This window comes from Homalodisca vitripennis, chromosome 1 (genome assembly GCF_021130785.1).
Source record: "Homalodisca vitripennis isolate AUS2020 chromosome 1, UT_GWSS_2.1, whole genome shotgun sequence".
In the NCBI taxonomy this organism is placed as follows: Eukaryota; Metazoa; Arthropoda; class Insecta; order Hemiptera; family Cicadellidae; genus Homalodisca; species Homalodisca vitripennis.
In genome coordinates, this window is record NC_060207.1 from 108,375,971 (window position 1) to 108,393,471 (window position 17,501).

General features: G+C 33.5%; 1 protein-coding gene across 1 annotated transcript in view; it reads right to left on the reverse strand.

Moving 5' to 3' along the window:
- LOC124368971 (clavesin-2-like) overlaps window positions 1–15,892 on the reverse strand; it is a 33,308-nt gene extending 17,416 nt beyond the window's left edge. Inside the window, exon 1 of the mRNA XM_046826555.1 lies at window positions 15,808–15,892. The gene's annotated coding sequence lies outside the window, so the exon portion shown is untranslated. The remainder of the gene's footprint in view (window positions 1–15,807) is intronic.
- Between the last annotated feature and the right edge of the window lie 1,609 nt (window positions 15,893–17,501).

Here is a 17,501-nt window from a genome sequence, read left to right on the forward strand (position 1 = left end):
CTTTGTCATATAAAGTGCCACATTTCACTACGAACAAACCCTTATTCTGTTTACACTGTCCATCTCTACAGCAAGAACCGTGACGATAGTTTCTGGTCCGAGTAACCTTTATTAACCTTTGTCATATAAAGTGCCACATTTCACTACGAACAAACCCATATCCTGTTTACACTTTCCATCCCTACATCAAGAACCGTGACGATAGTTTCTGGTCCGAGTAACCTTTGTTAACCTTTGTCATATAAAGTGCCACATTTCACTACGAACAAACCCTTATCCTGTTTACACTTTCCATCTCTATAGCAAGAACCGTAACGATAGTTTCTGGTCCGAGTAACCTTTATTAACCTTTGTCATATAATGTGCCACATTTCACTACGAACAAACCCATATCCTGTTTACACTTTCCATCTCTATAGCAAGAACCGTAACGATAGTTTCTGGTCCGAGTAACCTTTATTAACCTTTGTCATATAAAGTGCCACATTTCACTACGAACAAACCCTTATTCTGTTTACACTTTCCATCTCTACAGCAAGAACCGTAACGATAGTTTCTGGTCCGAGTAACCTTTATTAACCTTTGTCATATAAAGTGCCACATTTCACTACGAACAAACCCTTATTCTGTTTACACTTTCCATCTCTACAGCAAGAACCATAACGATAGTTTCTGGTCCGAGTAACCTTTGTCATATATGGAACAGTGAATACATTACGCTCATTATTTGGCTGTCGATACTTAATTCCATGTTTTACTCGGATTTTACAACCCAACTCTTTACTTAGCAATCATTTATGTTAGTGTTGTACAAATTGCGTGTTTTAAATAATTTTGTTGAACGAATACATTAAAAAATACACATTGTTGCACATCCATACGTTTATAATTTTAATGTCTGATCGAGATCCGTTACGCTGAGATGCGAAAGAGTTACTGTAAATCTAGCTATACACTATAGTGCAGAGTTTCGTCTGAAAGATTATTTGCTTACTTAGTTATAAGGTAATAGTTTCATAAATGGTGTAGTGGCTGATTATCCTCGGAATCTTTGATTTAAAAGATACCGTAACAAGTTTAAATTCCAAGAAGCTCCCAAAACTTTGTAAGTTTGTATGAAATATTAATTCCTGACATTGGTAGTAAAACTAGTGTGAGATTTGGTTGTAAACACAGGTAAGATAGAGAAATTTTGCTACCTCGGCAGTCCTACTGCAATCTGTGTTGAGATTTGGTAACCGTGCCATGTCGGTTTGGGAAGGCAAGCTAGACCAAAGTGGATATATGACTTTCTAGAATTAGTCATGTAAGAATTCTATCAGTGCAGTGTTATTGAGCGTGGTATTAAATAATATATCAATAATCGAGTAGAGACGAATAGTGTTTTTGAGGTTAAGAAAAAAAGTGATGTACAAGACGCCACTTGGCGCAGGCGCAGACGAGGTGCTACTGTCACGTCACACGAGACAACGTAACTTCACGGTGGGTTATCGGCCAGGGAGTCACTGACAGTGAAAGTTATCTGTCCTTACTTTCTCCGGTTACAGAAGAAGACATAATGTCCTGATACACATGCTCTGCTTCGTACTGTAGGCTGCACATCAGAGTCACTGGACCATCGCAAATGTTTGCAGTACAAATCTTATTTCATAAGACTAGTAAAAAAGTATTATTTATATTTCCTCTGTAAAATTCTTCAACGTGGATTTCTATTACAACGTGCAATACATCTAAGTTATTCAAGTTAAAAGATATACATAAAATGATCGTCTTCTCGTTGTAGGATATTCTCACACCTTCCTGTATAATTTATTTATTTGTTTACTTTGGCTGCTTTATTAAGTAGTTCTTGTTGACTATTCCTATAGACGATATAAGTCATAGGCATAGATAGGGTTTGCTAATAAAACGTCACAAACGCAATGACATCCTACTGGACCTTCGTGGTTCATGCACGATGGAGTCTTTAGGGTAAGAATTGTACAGTCCCAGAGTAATCACCAGCACACTCCTCTGCCTTACACGGGTTTGTGTAAGGCAGTACAGAAGGAAGTCACAGTTACGAAAAAGAAAATAAGAGAAAAAGGTCGAAGGACTGGAGGGATATGACTTCATATTTTCTGGAAGACGCCAGTTTGCGGTTCATAAGCTACGCAAACATAAATCAGTTGTTTTTGTCGATGTTATAGTTTAATATTATTGTTTAGTACCACATTAGTTTAATTTGTAGAATACCCCAAGTTTCACTGTGGACATAAAATAATCGAGGCTTTACATGTTGTAAACGAATAAAGTACATTCAACTTCCTCATGTTTTAGATTCCGGGGTAATGTTGAATACATTATAGTCAAATTTAATTTTAATGCAAAGGTTCGCTATCTGAGAAATTGTACTTATGGACTCTCGAAATTGTATTTTCATAGAATAGCATTAACAAGATCTAATAAACTGTAGGATTCACAATATTTTATCCAAATTACGAATACGAATACTTTGTTATTATAAATAATTTGTTGACGTGGTTATTGCATTAGTATTAAATGAATGTAACTATAGTCAGCTATCCTTTACTGAAAAATGATTATAATTACAATAACAGATTTTAATAATATATTGTATTATACACCAGAGAACTGTCCTATAGCCTACTCACTTGTACCTACTAATTATAAACGCGGTTATTATACTATGGAACATATTTTAGACATTTATTTTTTTCATCAAGCAAATGACAATAAATCACAGCAATATAAATTCATTAAAAAATTAATGAATTTATATTAAATTTTGTCAGATTATATTCGGCCTTCTTTTGCCACAAAAATACTTGTTAATTATAAATTTTGATATTATGAATTTTAATATAAAGTTCACATTAACCATGTTTCAATAATAAAAGGTTAATTTTTACGATAAGTTTGTTTGTTTTGTTTTTGTGAGAGGCTTGCCAGAGGAAAGTTGTTATATTCAAACCTGAAGAAATGTGTTATACAACAGAGCGGATCATTGCTTAATGACATATACGAATACATTCATTAGGATAATTGGCTGTTATAGTCTAATCTTAGAATAATACAGAGTCTTTATTTATTAACACATTACACTACCCACTACAAATAAATGTGTTATACAACAGAGCGGATCATTGCTTAATGACATATACGAATACATTCATTAGGATAATTGGCTGTTATAGTCTAATCTTAGAATAATACAGAGTCTTTATTTATTAACACATTACACTACCCACTACAAATAAATGTGTTATACAACAGAGCGGATCATTGCTTAATGACATATACGAATACATTCATTAGGATAATTGGCTGTTATAGTCTAATCTTAGAATAATAGAGAGTCTTTATTTATTAACACATTACACTACCCACTACAAATAAATGTGTTATACAACAGAGCGGATCATTGCTTAATGACATATACGAATACATTCATTAGGATAATTGGCTGTTATAGTCTAATCTTAGAATAATACAGAGTCTTTATTTATTAACACATTACACTACCCACTACAAATAAATGTCGAAGGACATATATTTACGAACATTTATGTGTATTGTAAATGCGTACTTTAACAAGCACGAAAGCGTTTCGCCTTTGTATACGATAATTAGGCTATTATCGCACAATATCGACAGTAATTCATACTTGTGAATTGAGAATAATCTTGTACTAATTAAGATTGTCAACTCTTTAACGAGTGTATCAATTAACAACTCAATAAACTAATGGCAACTAAAGGAGTCCTACACCACGGTACCCTAACCATCGGGTTTTCTGTTTTGGAGCGGTGAAATTCGGTTACCAATGTAGATTCTTGTTCTTGAAGTGGACGATTCGGTAATGTTTACCGATAAGGCTGTATTTGTTCGATAACACAACAGTCTATACCTTGCGGTAACAGGTATAAATCTGAGTTATAGATAGCGCGAGTACAAGTCCTGTTTGTCCTGATCGTTACAGTTTTTAACAATGCAGTCATTTTGAAATGTACCGCCTCTTCTTATTATGTATGCTAAGACTCATGAGGATATGGTAAGAATAAGGTAGTAAGGGATTCGAATTATCTTTAAAAAAAACCTATTCCAAGCGCTCTTAGACTTGCTCTCTGAACCATCAAAATATCGAAATATATTGACCAGTTTTGGTCATATGTATTTATTCCAATTAATTTGTATTGTGTACGTAATTAATATTCATACAAAATAAATAACATTAGTCCAATGCGATACATCTATAAAACAGTAAATTTGTCATTTAAGTGTACAGGTAATGGTTGAAAATCATTATTTCATTTCTGTAAAATAACACTTTATTTAATTTTCATAAAAATAATACTATTATTTTAGTACATAACAACATATAAAAGATTATCTATGCTCTGGTGTCAACTGATAACACACAGTAGACAGGTAGTGAGGGTTGTGGTTTCCGGTTGTGTGAGTGTGTATCCCAAGAATATACGGCAACGTAAGTACATTATACCGGTGTGAATTTAAACGGTTGTAAGTAGATGCTTTTTGAGTGGAAGAAGGATTCTCAATCTTATGCATGTTATATTTTCTTCATTGGACAGGGCAAATTCTACTGTGGCACGGGAAATATCTTACACCTAAATTAGACATTTTTTGACCGAAGTATAGATTCCGAGACTACATACGTGTATTTTATTGATAGAGACAATAAAGCAAACTAAACTGCGGTACCGTAAGTAAGGCCGGAAGTAGACGCTTTTTCCCAAGTAGGTTTCCGGAATTTACTATGTATTATATTGTCTTGATCGAAACACAAGGCAAAATAAAGTATGAAACATAACATACTAAGAACAAAGTAAATTACAATGGCTATGAATATACGGTTTTCCACATGTTTTCTTGATTGTGGCAACAAGCCAAACTCAACATTGGCGTCGGAAATATAAATCACTTGAACCAGCGGTGGTCATACACGTGCAATGCCTACTAAATTGCGTCGAAAGCAGCGGGTACCTGCTAGCAATGCAGATTTGAGACAGAGTAGTCTAATTTTTACTATACATTTTAATACTGTTATGAAACCTAAATTAATTATATTTTGATTAAAATAATAGCTGTTAAAATACTGTCAAATTATGAGCCATTTAATTTGTATGTGTAATACGATTCCTTCCAATTATTAAACGCCAATAACACACACTTAAAATAATATTCGTTTATGTGTTCAGTGTTTTATTTTATTTTTTCATATTATAATAGACGAAAAGTTTATTTTATTTTTATCTAGCAGATGCCAACGGCTACGCACACAATTTCGTAGGTTTTGCACGTATGTGACCACTTCTGGTTCGAGTGAATTAAATTTCCGGCGCCAATGTTTAGTGTTCAGAAAGTATGTTAAAAAGTGTGTATTTATACTCATTGTAATTACTCCGATCTTAGAATTTTTTTGTTCCTTTGCTGATTTTGCCTCTTATAATAAATAGTCCCATCTGCTCTCTAGCACGCCACCATTTGTTATGGACTTAAAAGGTCTCTATATTATCACACTTGCACCATCTGTCTAATCCCTATATTGTTTTAAAGATTAATAATCTGATAAGTACAAGTCGTGTTCGTTAAATGTTTTACAAGTGCTCGAGAGATCTTTTTGTGGAACTTTGGTGGTAGCACGCAGCTTGAGTAGGTCGCGTTACTCAATGGACCGGTTTGGCAGATATAATGCGTGCATCTCACGAGCTTTCTCAGGTGTTGCGTGTGACCAATGACCGCACTGGGAGTTGGGAGTCATACAGGACTACAATAGACTCTTACTCCCTCCCTCCTACTTCCTCAAGTAAATACATTTAAATCTGTTATTTTAACCCTATTAATAGTCAACATTTGTTAGCGGTTTAAACAGGAGTAAAAATATTCGTACAATGCCATTGTAAACCTTGTGAAACCCGTGTTAATACTTTTTACGATAATTTACGAAAATAACTGCCTCAATTTGGTTACTCATTTAACTTAGATTCTAAATAAATTTGATCTTACGGTTTTATTTAGTAAAATCTCACTGAAACTCCATTTCTTATCTCTAAGAAAGTCTGTAGACTTGACCTAGTTACCAAAGCGTAGTGAGACTTATGGATTTGGATTGTCTTTGGTTTTTATCTTTTTTATTTTTATCACTAATAAAATATTTGTTTATAATTTTAAAATTGGAAGATCCAGTGTTATTCGCTTTCGTTCTCCTTTGTCCTAGAAGATGAAGTTTTTTTTCACTCGGGAATATATCCAATTTTATTTAAAATCTCAGAAGTATACACGTATATAACTAACTGAACAAATCAAAATTTCGGTTGTATAAGTCTCCGTACAACAGCACTACTTATATGGTGTAGTGGATTGACAATGGGTAATTATATTCAAACTGTTTTATTTTCAGAAGGTAAACGTACAATAACTTTAAAAATTAAAACGAACTTTCTAATACCATAAAACAATACCGTTATCTAGTGATTGTCGAACCCGATAAGTCAATAAAAACTAACAGAGAAAGACACCATGGGAATCACCATTGTTCATCCCAGACTGAACGGTTCAACACCAGGAACTCACTAAAGCTTAAAGCAAGACAAACAACGAAACCAAACGTGGACGTCTAACCGTGGTTAGTAACTAAGGCCAGCCATCAGAATTCGCTTGTGGTGCAGTAGTTTCTGTGGTACCATACCTGCCGCCGGGTCGTGTGTTCTTGTTTTTGTGAGAATTCTATGCTCCTATTTTACCTGTGCTCAGTAGTATAAAGTGTTATAAAATTAATATTTTAAAATCATGATATGATGATAAAAACTAACAAAAACAAGTTAGTGACTTCTATATTCAATATTTCACTCACATTACACCCTTGTGTCATTTAAATCAACCTTGAATTAATACGGCCGTAAATACTGTGAACTATCAGTAAGACAGTAACAAATAAACCTATCGATCCGTCTGTGTAAGAATATGATTAGGTTGATATTTTTAAAGTAATAATGAGTTAAAGGTAGAGAAGGAGCTCTTTGGAAGGTTTAAAGTAAGGTCTTGTTGAGAGGTCTAGAGCGGTATTGAGTGAGGTCTTATCTGGAGGTCTGGAGGACCTTGAGACATTTATAAGTCATGACCATTAAAAATGTTTAAACTATCTAAAAGATTTCAATGGTGAAGGTTTTTTTGAAGAATCTTCAGAGGGTTTTTCTTCTCCACTTGGACTTGTACTAATGTTGTTTTGTAGATATAATGTTCCTGGGAATTTCCCTGGGGTATGAACACCAGATTTTCTATAAAAAGTAGTACAAGGCTTTATCCCACGCAATTTTAGGAAATCAAATACTATGGTAACTGCAATTTACAGTTGCTCATGAGCGGTATTAAGGTATTCTTCAACGTGCTTCAATGTTTCATCGACTAAAACACTTGTAAAGTTCTTTTAGCTTGTGATATTCAAGGAAGTCCAGATAAGTTCTTAACAAATTATCGCTCCAACCGCTTAATGACAACTAGTGACGCTCGACAAACCTTAACACTAAGAAAGAGATGGACATATTCAGGAATATACCAACTCATTTAGTAATGTACCCTAAGTTTGAAGGAATATTATTGAAGTTGTGCCTCTATAATTGTCAATTTCTAGCAATACTATGAGGAATGTTCCGTGCTAAAGTAAATGAGGCTTTGAAAATATACTCCTATTCAGTTTTACTTTTAGGACAATGAAATGCATGGCTCTTTCATTCAAGTCGGTATTTCTGTGGAGTATGACGCTCATTTATTCCTGTGAATTTCTTAATTTGGAGGTTACTCGTGCCCAATAGATGATGGAAGTCTGAATTAAGTAATACAGCTAGAAACCGTATTTAATCATCTCTGCAAGTCAACTGAAAGATTAACGTTTCCAAGTTATTTATTCTATGAAACTTTGTACAATTCTCGTAGTCGCTAGGACAATAAATAATACTAGTTTCTGAGTAAACATCTATAAGCATTTCTTAACAATCTATATGACTTCATATTCTATTTAAATCCGCCATGAATTAATATTCCCATAAGTCCTCCGAACTGTGAGTAAGACAATAACAAATAAACCTATAAATCTGTATTCTTTTTCTAACATGAAAACACCATTGAACATACACGATTTCCCGCATAATTTAACAACGGGTAGAGCTCTAGTGGTGTGTCATTAGCATCTCAGGGTTGCATGTACCAAGTGGAGCGACCTCCCTAAATCACAGGAAGTCCACAGGGAACAGTTACACCTTGTTATCACGATGGTGGTAAGTATGGCCCTACAGCTAGGTCTGATCGAACGCCAAGGCAACAGGTCATGGAGCCGGTACTATTCCTTTCCTTGGACTGGACACCTACTCCACATTTCATCATTAGCTCATATTGAGTAGATTTTGCCACAATTGTAACGTTTTTATTGAAGGTACCTCAATCCAAATTATAAAGATGGGACATAACGTAACAATAAGTAACTAACAGTTAATAATGAAGATAACGTTAAACAAAAGTGAATTATTTAAATATTGGTTTGAAGTAATTTTTTACCCTATTTCCAATGATTTAAGGTTCGAGAGAGTCAACTCAAAATGTTAAGTTAAATAGTATCCCACTTCATTATCTCAGAATTGGAAGAATATACAACACGAAGTCCAGTCCTTTGCATAACTGTCATCTTGTTCCTATAATAATTCTCGGTCTTAAGAATCTCGGTCTTTTGATTCAGTCACCTCTGTTCCAAACAAAAACCGTCTCCAAAAGTTTGATAAAATTCTTTTGGAGACGTGTTATGCTACTAATGTTAGTGTTAAGTGTTGATCAAATTTTCTTTTATTAAAAATTATTACGTAAATTAGCATCTGTTCGTTTTCTCTGTACTTTATTTACACAGTTTTGCCCAGTATAACATTTTATACAAGATGTATGTATCTTTTTCTTGGTGAAATAACAACAATTTTTGCTGCCCAAATGTGAAAAATGTGTTTGTTTTTTCACTCCATTTTTGGCCATGCTTATATAAACATTTGCATATGTTCATGAATCACCCTGCATAAGCCAAATAAATTGACTGACTGAAGTTTTACATTTTTTTTCAAAAACTACAAGGCTTTGGACGATGAAACTTGGCACAATATACTTTGTATGCTCTAGATGCTTAATAGGTAAGGATTTTGGGAAATTCAGCTTGTATGTTAAATACTAAAAATAAATTGATGTGCATGTTGCTTACCTCGATGTTATGAAGGGACTGACTGGCCTACTATCTCTTACAATATTTCTCAAGCCACACACTACTTCGGAAGCAGACATTTTCCACATATAGTATTTAAAGGTCATTTCTGTGAAATCCGTAGTTATTATAAACATTCTCGCTCTTGATTTACTGAAGAGGTTGTTTTTAATTTTGAATACGAAATAATTGCGTTATGTGAGGAGATTAATTACTCCTAGTATAGTAAAATTTTATATTTGCGCGTAAACATTAGAGTACACCTTTACATTGTCCTATTAGCTAATGAATAGTCTGAAACACTTACTTTCAGACATAGAAGACATGAAAGTACAGAAGTTTGGAGGCTGGTATTGTAAATATTCCGTAAAGCCTTTACGAGGATTTTCAAGGCCTAAAGAAATTGACAGAAAATATTTATCCGGACGTACACAAATTAAAGTTCTAAGAAACTTCTAGGCTTAGGGAATAAATCGACCCTAATTCCTAAAAATGGCTTTGTACCATACATTAATGATTGTTTATTGGGATAATTCTCCACTTAAGTTAAGAAGTATCAATCCATCGATTCAGAAGTATAACCAGAAGACTGACTACTATCCTGTGAGTTTCTACGTCTTAATTCGCCAGGAATTTTACATCCAATCTGTGTTTGAAAGCTGGATCTATAATAATGTTGCTACGGAATCTCATACCTCTTCAACTAAGTATTGGCACAAAACTGCAAGTCAAAACCTTGCACCGAAATATCATAGATGCTACCGTATTCACTTGCTGTGGCCGACAGACGACAGTCTCATGATTCTGCAACGTGAGGATCGCACGAAAGATGTCGTATACAGATAAGTTTTAAAACGATAAAGCTACAAATAATAATGACTGACTCAATTATTACAGTATCCAATACACAGTAATAGTTGGTGAGTAACAAACTAAGTGAAACAAGGTTGTGTTTCGACCCAAAGGCAAAGTTGTATTCTTCTTGCCAGAGTGTTATGTTTGTTAATATTATATTTCAAGATATATTGTAATAATTTTTAATTCCTTTCAGGGACTACTTGAACCTCCGATTGCATAATAGTTTTAAAAATTAGGAAGCTAATGAGTTAACTCAAACGTCCAAATTTTCAAATTTGTGTTTCTCATGGGAATCCTATACAGCATTTGGCACGCCCGACTATTTATGGAACAAGAAAAACTATACCGGATACTGTACTCGTTCTGTAAATCATTTACGCCATAAAAAGATTTCCGAATCCGTCTTTATGAAAACTGGAAGAGGAAAAAACAAAACCTGTTGATTATAGTATGTAATAAAGAATACCCCATCATACAGTCAAAGTAAAAAACTCAATAATTCATAGTATTCAAGAACACTCGAACTCTAGGGCACACCTTTATCGGAATTGTTGACACTGGGCCAATGTCAACTCTGAGTGGCATACGAATGCGCCGAATGTCATTGAAAGTCATAGACCACTAAAATTACAGCCAGCACTTCCCATGATGGCCACGTGCTCGTGACAGCAAAGCGCCGGAAGTCAGACACAACCTTGGCCAGCTACAGGTACACACAGGAAAACTGTTATCATGACAGAAATTAATCTTTTATATGATGTTGTTAGAGTAATTTACTGCTTAAATACTTATGCTACAAGTTAAGTTAGTTAAGTTTACATTACGACATTAGAGTCCTACAAGATGAAGAATTTCAACCAATAGGTTCCTACGAGTAGCCAAGAGGCCCCGAAAGTTGTTATATTAGTTGTATTAGTTGGAACAAGAAACAGAAACATCTCATTTTTTTACAGACAAGCGCGCTCAATCCTCCAGGAGGAGGGACAGTAACGTGATTACTTTTGTGCTTAGGTTATCTGTTTGTATTTTGTTACCAGTTCTCATTATAATTACTGAATTACTCATATCTGCAATAAAAAAAATATGATATGGAGTTTCAAAGTTGCATATCAACAGAGACCATATTAATATTCCTGGAAATTTCAATGATATTTCCCATCTTTTAGCCTATCTGTAAAGTATTTATATAGTCATTTGTTTATAAATACTTCAGTAGCTAAGAATCAAACTTTAAAAGACAGTTTACAATAAAACCTCAAGTTCTGACGATTCCTTTGCGACTGAAACGGGAAAGGTTTACCTGTGACCACACACATAGTTCAGGCTTGCGTGGTAGGAGTCGCATCCTGTCTAGATCCTGTATTACACCTATCAACGGGCACAATCTCAGTCATGTCACATTGGGAGAAGTGGAAGCTAACTGTTCCAACCTCTTCCAGTCAAAGTGAGCAGGAGAGACAATGTATTACTCAATGTAAGTTGATTGTTTCACTTCACTAAAACCTTTAAAATTAAAGGAGCCCACCCACTCCAACAGCCATCTTCCGCAATAACTAGGCCTGTAGATCAACCCTTTTACCCAAATATCTCAACCTTTGCGGTTAATTATGTGTAAAATAAACATGCAGTACGTTTTAGTTCGTAATATTTCAAAGGAAAATAAGACATCGAACCACCCTCCCTCCACAGTTAGTGCGAACATCTCCGTACGTGACTACCTCTAGCTAACTAAAAGTTCACATGGAAATATAAGGACGCAAGTATAACTTACTCTATTATTTTATATTTTGGCTCTACTATCTAAGATCGCATTAAAAAACTTTGGCATTAAGCAGTTTTCTCACTATGAAAATCATCTATTTATTACTATTGTGCAAGAGCCACAGTTTATGTACAGTAATCCTGCAATATTAGTCTATCGATATTTTTGGAAGTAGTGGTTGAAATGTGAAGTTTAAAACTGAGTATAATTTTTAAAAATAAACATTTAACTTTTGACAAGTGTGGTTCAAAGTAAACGAGGCAGAAGTTAAGGCCTTGGCCTTCGCTATAGCAGTGTGTCTGTGTATGTGTGTGGTGAGCGCATGCGTACACACACAAGGACATGCGATGACTTTCAACAGAAGTCTGGGTTTGGTAGATATTTGTGTTTAATTGTTCAGCCAAACTACTCCCACACAGGGGCAAACATCCTGTTTCATCTAGTCACTATAACACATGTCATTCTGTCAAAAGTAACCACTATTTCTCTTTGGAGTGTGGAATGACTAAATTGGTATTTCGAGTACGTTTGCACGATGTTAACAACCTATAGATGCCAATCTTTGTTTATTTTTAGCTCCTTATTTAATTATTGTTTTAAGATGTAATTATTTGACAGTAATAATGTGAACTGATCTGGAATGATGGCGGTCGTCAGTTTTATAAAACCAGCTATCTGAACGACCATGTTTTAAGATTGTTTGAGGCTTAAGTATTACAATAGGTACTCCTGTGATACCAGATCTCTCAGCAACATTTATTACTGCATAGATAATTGTTTAAGGTTCATGGCACTCTGGTGAACAGATTGAATTCAGTATTGAATTCTCCGACATAATTTAGACGAAATCCTCTGTTTCGGATTCTGCATGAAATCAGAGTAAAATATGGTAGGTACTAATTGATAATTAGGCTATAAATTGATCATACTTAAAACACATTCTTCATTACATTTATGATGAAAGTTTGATATGAACGTATATCCTAAATTTAGTATTAATATCGGCGCGGGCAGTGAATCTTCTCCAGAGGACGGTACCTTCAGGGCAAGACAAAGATAAAGCATGACGGTGTTGGTCACTACGGTATGAGTAAAATTTGATAAATTACGAGTCACACTGACAAAGTTCTTAAAAAGCAACTCTTTTAAAAATGAGGACAACAGAATGTTTTTAAAAAACGTCCTTTACTCATACCTTCTGAAATGACGTGAATGCATAGTAACGTTTTACGTTGACATGATAACAACTGTCCTAATTTTTAATTAACAGATCCCAAAAGTACCAGTAATATTACTAACTTTTTTAGAATTTCATTTCCAAGATTCTAAACATAATGAGAGGAAACTACGTTTTCTGACGATAAAAGTCTACATATTCTTTGTTTTTTTTTTAACTATATTCCTCCAAAAACTTGTAAAAATATTGGAGAAAAACTTGAGACAAGTCAAATGACAGTGTCCTCAATCCCTTTTGTGTCTGATTTCGGCAGTCCCCTCGTAAAAGATAGTTAATTATTAAATAGAGTAGTGATTACATTTTACTCATATCATATTATAATTACCTGTTACCTGTATCACTAACCTGTTTTGTCTTTCACTTGTCCCACATATGTAGACTACCCTCTAGAAGAAAACTTCAGCTTCAATATAATTATAAAAGTTTATATATTTTCTATGAGCTTTGATCCCAAAAATTACACTGAAATTATTAATTAGCCTCTTGGAATAATCTATTCCATTGCTTTATTACAGCATATAACTATACTTATGGTGATTATGACATGGCATCCATAAGTTTAAAGAACATGAATTAAAATTATTTCAGAAGATGGTAATTTTAAGTGACCCAGGGCGTTTAAATAAGAATATTGAATAGATCAAAATTGTTTAAGGTCAAACAACAAAACATTTTAAAATGTATTTAAAACTGTAAAAATATGCACTAAACATGTGTTGTATACTAATGTACGCATCTGGAATCGCTTACAAAAATATTTCGCCATTTTAGAGAACACGATTAAATTATAATTATTTACGTAAATCATGCCATAACAATGAGTTTAAGGCACTGTTTCATTTCAAAAGGACCTAAGTCAGTGAGAAAGTAATAAAGGTTTAGTTCATTAGGGATGGTAAAAATTGAAGAATACATTTCAAGAATTCGCTCTATTCGCCTCTACCACGGGGTAAGAACATAAAGCAAATGAAAATTTCTTACTTAAATTAGTATTATTTCAGAATATTACATGGAGTATTTTCAAAAATCACATTATTTAATTACATTTTCATTTGCATACTGTACAAGTAGAGGATGTGTACCATGCGTGCTGATCCAAAATACCGTTATTACTTCGTTGTAAATACCCGGCTTCGTTGTATTACAAGCTTCTACAGTAAGAGACAGTTATAGCCTAATGTATACACGAAGTTGAATACTCACGTGCGTCTAATGCCTGTGTGTAATACGTTATTTCCTGAAAAGTGAAGACAGAAAATAATGTGTAAAAGATTAATTCTATCCCTTCGTAGGTGGTCGTAAATTCATCTTGAACTGGGTTACTGGAATAGATAGATGTGCGAAATGACTTTCGACTTTCAGCTCATTGTTCTCATTGTGATAGAACGTTCAGGATCTACGAAGAGAAAATGTAGGGCTCATAATACCGCATTAACTTATATCTTTCTTATTAGATACATACTAGTTTGCCCCTGTTTGGAGTAAGTGTGTGCGTAAATAATACATATGTACACACACTGATGTTTATATAATACATAGATTTTATTAAGTTATAACTAATTAATTAAGTTGTGTGATAATGATCGTCGATTGAGAAATTGGTACGTTATTACTACGACCTTAAATTCAACAACTTTACTAGATTTATAGAAAAGGTTACGATAATTTATCATTTCCAAAATAATTAGACCAATAAAATAACTAAAAACGTAACACTGTCACGTTAATGGTGACGGGTGTTGAGGATATCAACCCACTGAGAACATAGGAGTCAGGGTTTGGGAAAGCTAACGCACATCCCGGCCAAGGTTAAATCCATTTAACATCTGTGCCAATAATGTCCTTTAGTAAATATCAAAACTATTCGATTAATACGCCAAAAAATTATATTTTATAATATAGACTAGTCCGCTTTAATGAAACTCATATGAAATATTTAAAAAACGAAAGTTACTTAACAATTATTTTACTTTCAAATGTTACCATGTTAACCGTTACCTATGTAACCTGGCACTACAAATCCGGTTCACGGCATCCGTGAATCCGTTCATGAGATTTTTGCAGGAAACTCTGAGATTCTCCAATTATACTGCTTATAACATGTTGAAGTGTTGTTTTGGTGTCAAATATACAAACAACGACTTTAAGTAAAACAGAATTTCAGACATTTGGCGTTTTAATAATGTCTTCTATTATAATGTCTTCTACCCTTGAAGAGCATACCCAAAATCCTGTTATAATTAAAAATTATTCATCTTCAATAATAAACTCAAAGCAAAAAACTCCAGTCAAAACAAAAAAACTTTGTTTGTATATACGACAACCATGTCAATTGTCAACGTTGGACCGCTCACCTAAAATAATCTTTAATTTAATTTTGATCTTTAATAAAAAGATTTATTTACAAGAAGTGTAAAAACTTGAAAAAAGTGTTCACCCTTTACTGGATCAAAACATTTGTTCTGTAAAAGTTTGTGTGTGTGTAAATGTAACGCTCAGCAAATTATATTTCCCAGAAACATATTTGTAATTTCATATTTTAACAACTTTTATATCCCGGTGTGTCTTGATAATGAACAAACATTAGTATATAAAATATTAATATATTTTCCAAGTAATTAAAACTAAATTAAGTATATGAACAACTGATTTATGTTACTTGAAGTAGTAAATAAGAAAAACTAGATCTATTACCTGACAGATAGATATCACGTGATAGACGAACACGGAACCCGGGAGTGGTGACGGAATCGAACACTGCGTCTACAGAGCTGAGGAGCTAAAGTGAAAGTGGAGTGGGGCTTTCCCTGTTACTTAGCAACGGGCATTGTTGAGCTGTCCCCCTCCCCTCACCTCCTACCACCTCAGTGTGTAATGACAGTTATGATCTTTGTAGTTCAATTCACAATGGGTCCAACTGCAGGACGTGATGTGACAATAGAAAAGCAAAACAATAACTTATTAATTCTGTTGTATGCTTCGAGTTATAATCTCTCTAGTACAGTGGCTACGCACGCCGCTGGAACAGTCTATGTATGTGGTTGAATAGCGATTCAACACCACTTTAACTATTTTAGACAAATGTGGACAAACCCTAAAGTCAAGTCCCTAGCTTCCTTAATGAAAGCACTTGTAATTTAATACAATGGATTCCTACGATACTTTTCAAACGGAAGTAGACTTATATCACATATATCAGGTATATATTCTTCATTGTTCTTGAAAAAACCCACAATAATAAAAATTAATGAATGTTAAAACAAAGTTTTCCATCAGTTATTAAGTAAAATATTTGTAATTTTCGACAAAGCAATAAAATTAAAAAGAAGAGGAATGTTTATCTTATATTTAGATCGTCCGGTTGTATAGAGTTTAAAATTAAGCGCTGAATGATTTAAACATTTCTGACATTTATTAGATTTAAATTAGATTCAGTTTTTGGTTATGAATAATAAATTCCTTTAAAGCTGGAGCAATTTTCGATTTGCCAATAATTTTGGTTATATTTAATCGCATGTGCAGCTAATAGTTTCCCAGAATTGTTGTGAACAATATCAAACCAATGATTTAATTTCTATAATTTGCGATTCATTGTTTATTGACATTGAATTCGGTTATTATCATTTATACAAATTTAATGAATGTAAACCAAAGGATTTAGCTATTCAACTTTTAAAAGAGTCATTGTTTTGCCAATATAATTTTTACAGACATAACTTACATAAGCTACATACTTTGGACTGAGAACCTTACTATAATAGTCATAAAGCGTCTACTTCCGCGCTGATATTCCATTTTGGGTATAAGTATATTCCACTTTTAGAATTGTCCCAATTTACTTATAATATTTAAGATTAGTTTAAGTTCTTAAAAGGAAACGTATGTCTACTTTGTGAACCACGCGGCCGCTGCCCTAATTTGTACCCTCAGTATTAATTTTTTGAATGAATGAATACCTGTAAACCTTACAAAATACATTATACGCCTATGCTCTTGCCTCCCGATCCCTGTTCACTATATGTCACTACATCATCCTATTTCCTTGATTCAGTCTAGGAGTTATATTAATATCCATATCCATAACTTTTTTTGAAAAGTAAAAATTCATGGATAAATTGAAAAACGAAGTAAAATTAATTAATTTCGGAGACAAAATCTTTATGTATAAAGTTTACTTTCAATATTCTTAAGCTGTTTTATGTAAAATCTTTATTATACAAAATTAATCAATTAACATAAAAACTAATTATCATACATATAAGATAGAGATACATAAACTATTGTAAAATTGAATCATCAGATAAAAAAAATGTCTTTAGACCAAATACCACAGAATACATTAAATCTTAATATCAAGGAGATTGTTATGCAAAGTAAGTTTACAACAC